Below are 14,103 nucleotides of genomic sequence, written 5' to 3' on the forward strand. Positions count from 1 at the left end.
GTATCTCGGGCTTAGCTTGCCTTTCTTTCCAAATCGCATTACACCTTTCCAAGGTGATACCTTAAGCCAACACTTTTTCACCCACATCGAAGTGAAAGTCTTTGCGCTTAGGATCCGCATAAACTTTTCTGCCTATCCCTGGCAGCTTTCAAACGATCACGGATCTGAACGATCTTGTCTGTCGTCTCAAAGACGATATCTGGTCCAGACAACTGGACATCTCCAACTTCTGCCCAACAAATGGGCGATCTACACTTTCTACCGTATAGGGCCTCAAAAGGCGCAGCCTTTATGCTGGAATGGTAGCTATTGTTGTAGGAGAATTCAATCAGTGGTAGGTGCTTATCCCAACTACCACCCAAGTCGATCGCACATGCACGAAGCATGTCTTCCAAAGTTTGAATAGTACGCTCACTCTGACCATCAGTCTGAGGATGGTAAGCCGTACTAAAATTCAAACGAGTGCCCAACGACTGTTGGAAACTTTTCCAAAAAATGTGACGTATATCTAGTATCTCTATCAGAGATAATAGATATAGGTATACCATGTAGCGCTACTATCTTATCGACGTATAATTGAGCTAACATATCTGAGCTATACGTCTCTTTGATGGGTAGGAAATGAGCTGACTTAGTCAGTCTGTCAACTATGACCCATATGGTATCATTTCCCTTTTTCGTCTTTGGCAACTTGGTGATAAAATCCATTGTCACCATTTCCCATTTCCATTTGGGAATTTCAGGTTGTTGAAGCAAACCTGACGGCTTCTGATGCTCAGCCTTGACTTGCGCACAAGTCAAACATTTGGCCACATACTCGGCCACGGACTTTTTCAAACTAATCCACCAGTAGTTTGATTTCAGATCCTGGTACATCTTATCAGCTCCAGGATGAACGGAATATTTAGAGCTGTGGGCTTCCTGGAGGATAACATCCCGAAGTCCTCCATATACTGGAACCCATATTCGTCCGTTTAGTCGTAGCATTCCATCCTTGTCGTGGGATAACTGCTCCTCAGTTACTCCCAACTTTTCTGCAGGATAGTTAGCTTCCAGCACAGCTTCCTTCTGTGCAGCTAACACCCTTTCATTCAAGTTATTTCTTATCTCAATGCGCTTGGCATTGATTCTGATTGGCTTCACCCTTTCCTTTCTACTTAAGGCGTCGGCAACCACATTTGCCTTGCCTGGATGGTATCTTATCTCACAGTCATAATCATTGAGAGTTTCCATCCATCGCCTTTGACGCATGTTCAATTCCTTCTGATTGAACAGATGCTGAAGACTCTTGTGATCCGAATAAATTATGCACTTGGTTCCATACAAGTAATGTCTCCATAGCTTCAAAGCAAATACAACCGCACCCAATTCCAAATCGTGGGTGGTGTAGTTCTTCTCGTGCACCTTTAGCTGGCGAGAAGCATAGGCAATGACTTTGCCTTTCTGCATGAGTACACACCCCATGCCCGTATGTGATGCATCACAATACACCACAAATTCATCTATACCATCGGGCAATGTCAACACTGGCGCATTGCTCAGCTTCTGCTTCAGAATGTCAAAGGATTCCTGCTGCTTAGGGCCCCAATCAAACTTAATCTTCTTACGGGTCAATGAGGTTAGGGGCGCAGCAATCCTTGAAAAGTTCTCAATAAAGCGCCTATAATATCCTGCCAATCCGAGGAAACTGCGAATCTCGGTAGGAGTCTTCGGCTCCTGCCAATTCATGACTGCTTCTACTTTAGCGGGATCTACTTGGATACCACGCTCACTTACAACATGTCCAAGGAATTGGACTTCTCGAAGCCAGAATTCACACTTCGAAAATTTGGCATAAAGCTTCTCTTGATACAGAAGTTTGAGAATACAACGAAGGTGTTTCTCATGGTCAGCTTGGCTCTTCGAGTAGATAAGAATGTCATCAATAAAGACGATAACGAACTTATCTAAATAAGGTTTGCAGACGCGATTCATGAGATCCATGAACGCGGCTGGTGCGTTAGTGAGCCCAAACGGCATCACTAGGAACTCGTAATGTCCATAACGAGTCCTAAACGCTGTTTTGTGTACGTCTTCCTCCTTGACCTTCAACTGATGATAACCTGACCTCAGGTCAATCTTGGAGAAATAGCTTGCTCCTTGCAACTGATCGAACAGATCGTCGATCCTGGGTAACGGATACCTATTCTTGATAGTGACCTTGTTAAGCTCACGGTAATCGATGCACAGACGCATCGAACCATCCTTCTTCTTAACGAACAAGATTGGCGCTCCCCAAGGAGACGAGCTAGGTCTAATAAAACCTTTGGCTAAAAGCTCATCCAACTGCGTCCTCAACTCCTTCATCTCCGTTGGTGCCAATCTGTATGGTGCTCTTGCTACAGGTGCTGCACCTGGTATGATATCTATCCGAAACTCTACTTGTCTATCCGGTGGCAAACCGGGTAGTTCTTCAGGGAAAACTTCAGGATATTCCGAAATAACAGGAATATCTTCAATCTTCGGCTTCGACTCATCAATGGTAACTTGTGCCATATAAATAACACATCCTTTCTGCAGGCATCTGGATGCTTTGAGCATGGACACTTGCTCCGGCAATCCATGCTGGGTGTCCCCCTGAATAGTAAGTGACTCACCAGACGGAGTCTTAACTATTACTTGCTTTCTATTGCACAGAATCTGGGCCTGGTTACTCGACAACCAATCCATGCCTATCACTATGTCGAATCCAGCTAACTTAAAGGGAAGCAAGGATAACGGGAAGGAATGATTCCTAATGGATATAACGCATCCATCTAGAACAGTCGAGGCGGTTTCTAAGGTTCCATCGGCTAATTCCACCTCATATATCACACTTAAGGTTTTAACAGGAAGGTTTAATAGTTTACAAAACTTATTATCTACAAACGACTTATCAGCTCCAGAATCAAACAAGACTCTAGCAAAAACATCATTTACAAGAAACGTACCGGTAATGACGTTATCATCAAGGACTGCTTCCTTTGCGTCCATTTTGAAGACTCTCGCATTAGTCTTCTTCCCTTCCTCGGCCTTCTTCGCAAACTTTGGGCAGTTGGGCCGAATGTGACCTTTTTCGTTGCAACCAAAACACGTTGCATCCTTCATCTTCTTGCAATCCACAGCTTTATGATCTGAGGACTTGCAGATTCCACATCGTTTCTCTGAAGACTGGGATTTTGTTTCAAACCAACACCTCCCAAAGTGGTGTCTCCTACAAATCTTGCATCTGGGTTTCTCACCCGACTGATGATCACTTTTCCTAGACCCCGACCCTTTCCTGTGGTCGTTGTTCCCTCTATGTCGCTTTTCAGATCTTCGTGAGGTGTCATCCTCACGTTTCCGTTTGTTCTCCTCAGAGCTCTTCATAGCTCTCAATCTAACCACGTCTTGAGTGAGGGAGAGGGATAGATCCGCTACTGATCTAAATGTAGTAGGTCTTGAAGCTTTGACGCTGGCTTTAATCTCCGGTGCCAGACCCCCAATGAATCGAGCAATCCTACGCGGCTCCGGGGTCACCAAGTAAGGCACTAAACGAGACAGCGTGTTGAACGTAGTAAGATACGCTTGGCAGTCGAGGTTCTTCATAACTAAGGATACAAAATCCGATTCAATTCGCTCGACCTCGTGCTGCGGACAGAAGTTCTCTTTGATCAGGGCCACAAACTGTTCCCATGACAAACCGTACAGTGTGGCCTTACCGGCAGCTTGTAGGAGTGATTTCCACCATGCTAACGCATCTCCTTTGAATGACTGGGACACGTACTTCACGACGTCCCTATCAGCACACCCGCTGATATCAACTACAGTGTCCATCTCGTCAATCCACGTCATGCAGTCGACGGCTCCTTTTTCCCCAGTGAAATCTCTGGGCTTGCAGGATACAAAATACTTGTACGTACAGGACCTGCTGTACGTGTCATGCTTCAGCTCAATCTCCTGCTTTGGGACGCTGCTGTGGTTGGAGGAATGATTATCATCCTCAACTTTCTTTGGCTCACTCTTTTTAGATGGAGGCTTACTATGAGCCCCAGAATGAGTCTTAGCCTTGGCATGCGTCACTGAGCGGGTTCTACTCTGAGTACCACTAGATTCTTTGAACTGCCTATCCATAGCCTTGGCGACAGCATTATCTATCAGTGCTTGCAATTCTGCACCGGTAACGTGAATCTTTGCATTATCTGAGCGTTCCCCAGAATGACTGTTGGTTTCTTCCGATTTGGCCATTGTAGCTTTAAGCTACAATAAAGGACAAGGTCTTATTTAGAACCTAACAGTATTATCGTTCTCAAACGATTTATTAACCATGGTATCAAGAACCTTAGCAGTTAATTTAATAAATTTCATTCAGGCTCTTATTAGCAATCAAGGAATGAAAATGTATATATTGGCACCATAGGCCTAGTCACATGGACAATTACTAAATTATAAATTTAGATTTTTATAGGACTATAAATTGTATAATTAAACAAATAATCCTTTACTAGACAGAGAGTCATAAACCACAACTGTCATTATATAACATAGTTATAACCCGTAGGTATCAAGCCATTAATAGACTTGTGTACAGATAAAATCTGTAGATATTTCTTTACTAGGCAGGGAGTCATAAACCACAACTGCCACTATATGACATAGTCATAACCCGAAGGTATCAAGCCATTAATAGACTTGTATACAGATATAATCTGTAGATAATTTATTAAAAAGGGTGGCTTGTGTGATTTTACAGATCACGCTTGGCCAGAATGTTAACATGTTCTCAGATGTTAACAGGGAGTTGAATCCTTTCAACCAGGTTTTACCATCAGGGCCAGGCCTATTAATAAGGCATTCAAGCTAGGTTATACCTCACTAAGATTCTTATAAAATGGCAAATCAAATAAAAATTGATATTTTCCATTATTTTATTATTATTCATGCATATAAATAAAATGATAAATTCAAACTAACCATTTCAAATCTTCAAATAAAATACCAGTACATAATTGCCCTAAACGGGACTTTGAAATAACATGGATAACATGAATGACAGGCCCGCGCAGGGGCTAAACAAGTAACAACAATAACAAAACAAAATAAAGCAAACCCACGCAGGGGTCAACAGAATAGCATACCCACGCAGGGGTAGAATAAGATAGATATACCCACGTAGGGGTAGAGTACTGGAATAAATGTCCACGCAGGGACATGAGTACATGAAATGATAATCGAAGGATTCAACGATCCCTCTTGCTCTTACCCTTGAGCAAATCGAATACCTTCTGGAACATGCCACGGTTGTGACGGCGATCATTTTGCATCTCCCGTCGCATGCTATCAATACCATGCAGGATCTCCTGAACCTGCGGCGGCGACATCATAGGCGCCGGTGGTGGTGGCTGGTAGTGCTGCGGCTGCGGCGGCTGATAAGGCTGCGGCTGCGGTGGCTGCTGGTAACCCGGAGGGTAACCAAAAGTAGACGGCCCAGCAGTCCAAGTGTCTCCCAATGGACCACTAGGAGGGAGTGAGCTGTAGTTCACAGCTTGCCAATAAGGGTCTCCCGTGTAATCATAACCCTGAGGGAATACCTGCTCGAACGGGTTGAACTGAGCGGCACTAGCGTAAGCCGGAATCGGCTCTCCAAAATTCTGCGGCGGCAGAGGCGGGATCGGAACAGAAGTAACCTCCGATACGGGATGCTGAGACTCCCCTGTCTCGGACTCCCCGGGTAGAGACGTGTAGCGGCTGCTACTAACACGTGGAGGGGTGCCTATGCGAATCCCTCCGCGCGTAGACATGCGCGCATTCCTCCTTGGCCTCTGAGGCGGAGGAGGTAAAACTGGTGGCGGCGGTGGTGACGGAGTGATCACGTCACGCCATAGGGCCTCAGATAGGTCCTGCGGTAGAGGCGGCTGCTGCTGGAGCTGCTGCTGCTGCGAGTGGTGCTGCGAGTGCACCGGCGAACCATGGAGCGATTGGAGCATCGGAGTACCATGGAGTGATTGAAGCATCGGAGAGTTGTGGCTAGGGGTGAAGTACCAATCATGCTGCTTAAACCTCTCCTGGAAGCTGTCCCCACCATTATAGGGTGATCCCCTAAATGGCGACCCATCCGATATCTCAATCGGATGGTTAGGTGTACCTGATGGTGGTAGCGACGGGTCCGTATCCTCGTCTACGTCCATCTCGTGCTCTCCCTGAAAATGGTCCTCCGGCCCGAGTGGGTTGTGGCCCACTGGCTCCTCCACATAAGCATTAGGGTTATACAAACCCTGGTAGTCTGGTGCTGGATACTGGTGCGGTGACTGATGCAAAGGTATGTAGGATCCATGCGAACCATGGGGCCCATTCTCCGAGTGGGGCCCAAATGAGTGGGGTAAAGACGGTGAAGTGCTGGCGGACACCGAGTGTCTAGCAGGCTCGGCGAAAGACCTCCAAAGGTCGTTGGCGGCTGTGTTGTGCGTGGCGGATGGTGCTCGCCTATGTGAGGGCCCTGCCTCATGGTCGTGGGTAGTAGCAAATCCTCCTCGACCTCTCATTCTTGGCGGCATAGTGATCCTGTCAAAAATCAAACAAGTTGCACAACAATATATATAAGACAATGCAATAATAAATAAAATGAAATTAAACGAAATGTTGAACATTTCCTAAGTTCTTTGTCTAGACTCGAAAATCGAGGAATGTGCAATTGTGTAACTGAGATTAAACACAAAAGACTAGTGTTTAATTCACTCAGCGTTGGCTCTGATACCAACCTGTCACACCCCCATTTCCACGTGTCACCGGTGGGCCCGGTGTGGGGTACAGTGACGTAGTTGGCATCGTCATAGACAATCAACACAATATAATAATGCACAGCGGAAGCAGAATAGAAACATTTCAACTTTTAAACAAGTGTAATAATAAATATCACAGTAGTTGAAATGGATCCACAGGCGGATCAAATAAAAATAGAAATAAATAGTTCAACAGATAAATGTCGTCCGAGTTTGCGAGACTATTGTGGACGCTCTCTTGGAAACAGCCAGCCTATTTCCGTATAGTACCTGCACTTAATCTTTTGGGAAAAATACGTCAGTTTACACTGGTAAATACAAATCGACTGACTCATTTTGAAAATGATTGAAAATTGATTTAAATGCACTAGGCATAAATATTTTTATTAACTTGGGATAATTATATAATATAAACTTGTGAACGATTTACATGCACTCGTATCTCTGGTGGCCCGGGATCTACTGTCCGGGCTAGAGATTAAATGACACACCACATTAAAGAGTTATACACGTCGGGTGTACGCCTACACCCCGTGCTCTGGTCGTGGCCATCTCGTAAGATAATGCCAAGGATATCCGGGACACGGTCAATAACCCCCCAAAGCCTTTAAGTAAGACAAAACTGTTTAAACGAAGTCGCACAAGCTATTCAAGACTGTACACCTATAAGGCGCAGGACTTGTGCGCCCGATCAAGCGGTATTTTAAATACCGTACCCCAAGCCCGTATAGGGAAAATAAGTCAAAATGTATTTACCTGAGCAAGTATAAGTCACAAATGATAAGTGTTGATAGCTTTTACCGGGCTTCCTAATCTGGAACAAGGTTTATAATTAACCTATTAGATTCCTAACGGCCTTTTATTTAAGCCTAAGCTTTGACCGGTTAGTTTTAGGAATGATACGGTTTACGCACGATTAAGCGAAAGACCGGATAGAATGTGATTTAGACCCGACAAGTTTGAATACTTGTATAATATGGGTATACTAAATACATTCTGGATTTTGAAATAAAAATGATATCGTTTGACCCGTTTTGGTCAATTTACGCAAACTAGTTACGTAAACCGAACCGAACGCGAAAAGGGCGATACGGGTAGCCAAATGATTCAAATGCAAGTTCCCTGAGATAATATGCTTAAAATATGATATTATATCAGTAAGTTATGTTCTATATTGTCCGGGATAATTTTAAACTCAATTTATGCCTTAGAAGGGCATTTTGGTCATTTAAAAGATAATAAAAGGGTAAAATTAGAAATCTGAGTTTCGGGTCTGGTCCATACAGTAAATATACTTAATATAACATATTATATCAGTAGGGTATGACCCATATACCAAATATATCATTTTAAAACCAAACTATGCACCGTAGGGGCAATTTAGAAATTTCACAAGGGCTAAAAATGCCAAAACTGGAAATCTGAGTTCATATACTTATACTTACTGTTTTTATATGAAAATAAGCTAAACACATCAGTAGGTATAGGTCTTATATGTTTAAAACAAGTATAACGCTTACTATGCGCTTAAAACGCTAAATATGCGATTTAAGGGCGTTTTCGGGTTTTCAAATTAAATCTGAGATTTTTATATTTCCAGAAGTCTTATAATAATTTATTCATCATATAAAATCAGTAGAAAAAGGTTTCGGGTCAAAAGGATGTGTAAAACTCATTTTATGGCTAAAACGGTCAAAACCGACATAAGCCGAAATGACTAGGAGAACTAGGATCCGTTCAGCCAAAAATTAATTAAAAATCATCAAAATTCCCAGAATATTATATTACTTCTGTTGGTAAAAAGTTTTGTACCAAAACGTGGCCAGAAACGGGTTCTATGCGAAAAGGACCGTTTATGTAAATTTATAATATAGTTTTACGCTAATGGCCATAACTCACAATCTGGACCACCAACTGATCCGAAACTTTCGGTGCAAGTTTATATAATAAAAATAAAGATTTCTATCCTTTCACTTTTCCAAAAATCCCGTTTTAAATCAAAAAGGGCAAAATAGTCAACTTTATGCATAAACCGGAAACATACATTCGAATAGGCTAAACATAGACTCAATCAAAGAAAATTCCAGAAAGTTTAACTAAAATAAAAATAGTCAAAAATACTTTCCAATACAGATCTCGAACATGCATGTATGAATCCGAATCGATAGTCTACGAAATAATCGTTTTACAAGACTTTCGGTTCCGATTCGTGGCTATACTATAGATTGTCGAGTTGATGATGATTAAAACACATTTATATATATATTACAAGTTATTTTCAATGATCAATCAGGTTGCATGTCATCTATATCATTAATCATGTCATTTTTCACAAAAATCACTTCTGTTGACTTTTTAGAAATAGGTTTGACTCGACATTAAGCATGCATGTAGTGGGAATCAGTTAGTAACCTTTAGAGGGTTTGTTTCCCACATAAATACCAATCTATAACAAGTTTCAATTCGAGAAATTACTGAAAGAAATCCGTTTAATCAGAAAGTCAAAGGTTATGAACACCCAGTTTGACTTTTAGCAATAATCACTATAAAAACGGATTAAAGAACGAATTGAAGGCTTACAATGGTCCTAAAGATGTTTAGTGGACACTAGAAGTCGGCCTTGATGATCAGATTATCTCCAGAGAAGCTTTGAGAGCTCTTGCAAGTCTTGGTGTTCTTGTTCACAATGGTAAATGATCAAAAATGAGATGAATTCGGATTTAAAGCAGAGATTCTGAGGTTTACTGTTGATGTAGGCATGCATGGCATGTTATTGGTGCAAGAGGAGGCGAAAATGAGCTGTATTGCACTTGAATTCGGACCCAAACTAACCATTTTCGAAATTCTGCACGCTGGGCAACCCACGCGGCCCGCTTGGGCCTTCCCAGGCGGGTCGCCTGACCCTTGGTTCAGCCAAACAACTTTCAATTGTTGACAGCTTTGACCCCTGAACTTGTACGCGATGTTTCGGCTACTTTTCTCGACCCGTATACCCCCAAACTTGGTTTTTAAGAACCTTAGGACTTTTACCAACATGGTAATGCCCTCGGATAACTTTGCGCTCAACCGAAAAGCCCTGAAATTCGACGTTGACGCTTTTAGTCCCTTAAGTACGGTTTTGGCCATAACTTTCTCATACGTTGACGAAACTTCATGAAATTTTTACCACATATTCTAGTGAGTATATTTTAGCTATACAAAGCTTCGGGTCTGCCAAAAGTTCACTCAGAGGTATAAATTAAACATGTTGACACTTTTGGCCCCTATAGTTTACAATACTTCACTTTTGTGCAATTTCCGCGTCGTATGATCCATGAACCATCCGTTTAAGGTTATAAACATTATGTAGGGTTATCATAGAGCCTATTTATCCATTGTTGACACTTTGGACCCTTACGTTCCATAGTTTTCACTGTTTGTCACTTTTAGTCCCTCTAAAGTATGTTTTCACATAACGGAACCTTATGACACGTGTCAAGACATTATTGGACGAAATTTTTCGAGGTGTTACAAAAAGGGATTTGATACTTAAAAAGAGTCAGGAGAAAAAGAAACCCCGAACCAAGAAAGTTAGGTTTAATCCAGAAGTCCAAAAGTTGGGTAATAGTACACCTTGGGAAGATAAAATAGACAAGAAATGGGCAAATCTCTATATGCTAGCTACTGTAGCAGAAAATGCCAATCTCTAAATACCCGATAAGTTGGGTCTAGTAAGAGAAATCACAATCCAGTAAATAAATAAAGTCCTAGTGTGTTTATTTCTGTTGTCCTTTGTATAAATTAGTATGCAATAAAACTTCAGTGTTTGTTTGTTAAACTTTGTTCCAAAGTTTTAACATTGCATTCTTGTATTTTGCATATATACTATGCAGCATGAATGAGATATCGGAAGCATTCCAGAATCTCAACTTATATCCAGTGCCTATCGAAGTCTCTTACGACTTTACTGGTTACATTGCTGACATAGAAGAACCTGTGGAATTCAAAGCTCCACCGCTGGAAAAAGCCAAACCTAAAAAGAAGAGAAGATACGTAGGGTGGAGGAAAGTACGCCGTAGGAAACCAACCACTAGGAGACTTCCTAAAATAGAAAATCCTGTGAGCCTGAACAAGGGAAAGGAAATAGAAACTGGAGAAAGTTCAAAGCCACCAGAAAAGGAATTAGGAATAGACCTAAAGCAAAAGGGAATAGAGATCAGAGAAAGCTCTAAACAGTCTGAGGAAATCACATTCCAGGACGAAATAGACCGCCTACTGGATAATTGTGATGTTCTAGAGCTTATCAACGATAATCTCTTCTCTTATCCTCCTACAGCCCAATTCCCACTAAACCTAGGACCAGCTATTCCAGACCCACTAGTTCACACCAGACCATTAGGCCAAATGGAGGAATGGTGGACTAATGACTGGCAATTCCAAAATATAGTTAATAGTCCCTATAGTTTTCTCCCACAGTTTGATCCAGAACCTATCCCTACTGGCAATTCCAAAATATAGTTAATAGTCCCTATAGTTTTCTCCCACAGTTTGATCCAGAACCTATCCCTAATCCGCCAATGAGCTATGAAAATTTAGCTGAGTTACGTCAGTTTGGTGAAGAACTGATAGGCACCGGGAATAGGATCCGGGAAATGGGGGAGCAGATCTCTTGGAAGTACGACGAGAGGGAGCGTCGTTACTAAAACTGCCAATGGACCAAAAGATAGGAAGGGCTGGAAAAAGTTTGTCTGTATTATAACTAATATAGTAAAACTGATTCTGTAAAATGGGCAATAAAACCTTGTAAGATATGGTGTGTACGGAGGCATATACCATATACAATAACAAAATGAAAGTCGAGAAATCGACAATTTTGGTTATGTTTGTATGTTGTAGTAATTTATGTATTCATCTGTGCTAAATTGTTATTAATAAGTTAGACACTAATAAATTCCTACTAATTAGCAGATGGAAAACGCTAACAATGAACCAATTAATGAAGTAAATCAATCTGAGCAAGAACAGGAAGATCAATATATAACCCGACAAGATATCGAGCACTTTATCGCCCAAGGGATAGCTCATGCTATTCCAGAAATTGTGGCTGCTGTTCAAAAACCTGTCGAACCACAACAATTACATCCTAGTAAACGTATTCCAGAAGATAACGGCAGTAACAGCATAAATGGAGGCGGCAATCATGACGATCATGATCCGCAACAGGCCCCACTCCCTAAGAGAATAAAAGCTGCAACATCCGGTTGCACTTACAAAGAATTTCTTGCTTGCAAACCCGCAGAATTTGCAGGTAATGAAGGGGAAACTGCAACACTGCGTTGGTTAGAGAAAACCGAGGCAGTAATTGCAATAAGCAAATGTGCCGAAGAGGATCAAGTGATGTATGCATCAAATCTGTTCAAAGAAGGAGCACTAGAATGGTGGAACACGGTCCTCCAGGCAAAAGGAAGAAGGATAGCCTATGCCATGAGTTGGGAAGAATTTAAGAATCTTGTAGAAAGAAAATTCTGTCCCGAATATGAAAAAGATCAAATGGCAAACAAATTCCTAAGTCACCGCATGACAGGGGTAGATTGCCGGGGCTATACTACGACATTCTTTGAATACGCAAGGGTGGTGCCAACACTGGCTTCGCCAGAACCGGTACTCATTTCCCGTTACATCTGGGGTTTAATTAGTGAAATCCGAAACATCGTTAAAGCTGCGAGACCTCGTACCATTGACGATGCGGTAGAATTAGCTAACACCCTAACGGATGAATTGGTACGCACAAGAGAGGAAGATCGTAAGAAGGAAATAGCTCAGAAGATTACCCAAGGATTTCGTATGGGTAATATCAAGAAAAGAGGAACAGGGCAATCCTCATCACCTCCTTTCTGCAGAAATTGCAAAAAGAAGCATTATGGACAATGCAATATAGTTTGCAATTTTTGCAAGGCAAAAGGACATCGTGAAGAAGACTGCAGGAAGAAAACAAGAATTTGTTATAACTGCAGAGAAAGGGGACATTTTCAATCCGAATGTCCTAAGCTAGCTAAACCAGTAGATAACAAAGCTAAACCCGCTGAAGGAGCAACCAAGAAAAATGCGCGTGCATTCCAGCTAACCACTCAAGAGGCCGAACTCATTCCAAATGTGATAGCCGGTACGTTCCTAGTACATGACGTATTTGCAAAAGTATTATTTGACTCTGGTACGAACCAAAGTTTTATTAATACTTCATTCTATCAAGCTCTTAAGTTACCGTTAACCACTCTTAGGCAAATTTTCACAGTTGAAACCGCAGAAGGAAATTCTGTGAAAATAGATAAAGTCTGGCAAGAAGGAAAAATAGAACTATTAGGCCATAAGTTTTCTGCAAATTTGTTACCAATGAATTTAGCCGGATTCGATGTAGTATTAGGAATGGATCGGTTAATAGCCAACCATGCACGAATCCTATGTGACAAAAATGCAGTAGAAATTCAAACCCCTTCAGGAGAGGTAATTTTAATTATTGGAGATAAACCTCGAAAGCCACTGAAATTTATCTCAGCAATGAAATTGGCAAGCTATTCGAGAAAGCAGGAAATGGTGTATATGATTTCAGTAATCATTAACACTAAAGATAAGGAACTTCAGGATATTCCAGTAGTCTCAGAATACCCAGACGTTTTTCCAGAAGAATTACCTGGATTACCACCTGATAGAGAAGTAGAATTTAGAATTCATTTAATTCCAGATACTGCACCAATAGCCAAAGCACCATATAGATTAGCACCTACCGAAATGCTAGAATTGAAAAAGCAATTAGATGAATTATTAAGCAAAGGATTCATACAACCGAGTTCATCCCCTTGGGGTGCACCAGTACTCTTTGTGAAAAAGAAAGATGGATCAATGAGAATGTGTATCGATTATAGGGAATTGAATAAGGTTACGATTAAGAATCGATACCCACTACCTAGGATTGATGATCTCTTTGATCAATTGCAGGGAGCTAGGTATTTCTCTAAGATAGATTTAAGATCTGGATATCATCAGTTGAAAGTAGAAGAAGAAGACATACCTAAAACTGCTTTCAGAACTAGGTATGGTCATTATGAGTTTACAGTCATGCCCTTTGGATTAACGAATGCCCCAGCAGCATTCATGGACATGATGAATCGAATCTGTAAACCATACTTGGATAAATTTGTGATCGTTTTCATCGACGATATACTTATTTATTCCAAAAGCCAAAAAGAACATTGTGAACACTTACACGTTCTCTTAACTTTGCTAAGAAAAGAAAGGCTTTATGCCAAATTCTCGAAGTGTGAATTTTGGCTGCAAGAAGTACAATTCTTAG

This window comes from Helianthus annuus, chromosome 11 (assembly GCF_002127325.2).
Source record: "Helianthus annuus cultivar XRQ/B chromosome 11, HanXRQr2.0-SUNRISE, whole genome shotgun sequence".
NCBI lineage: Eukaryota > Viridiplantae > Streptophyta > Magnoliopsida > Asterales > Asteraceae > Helianthus > Helianthus annuus.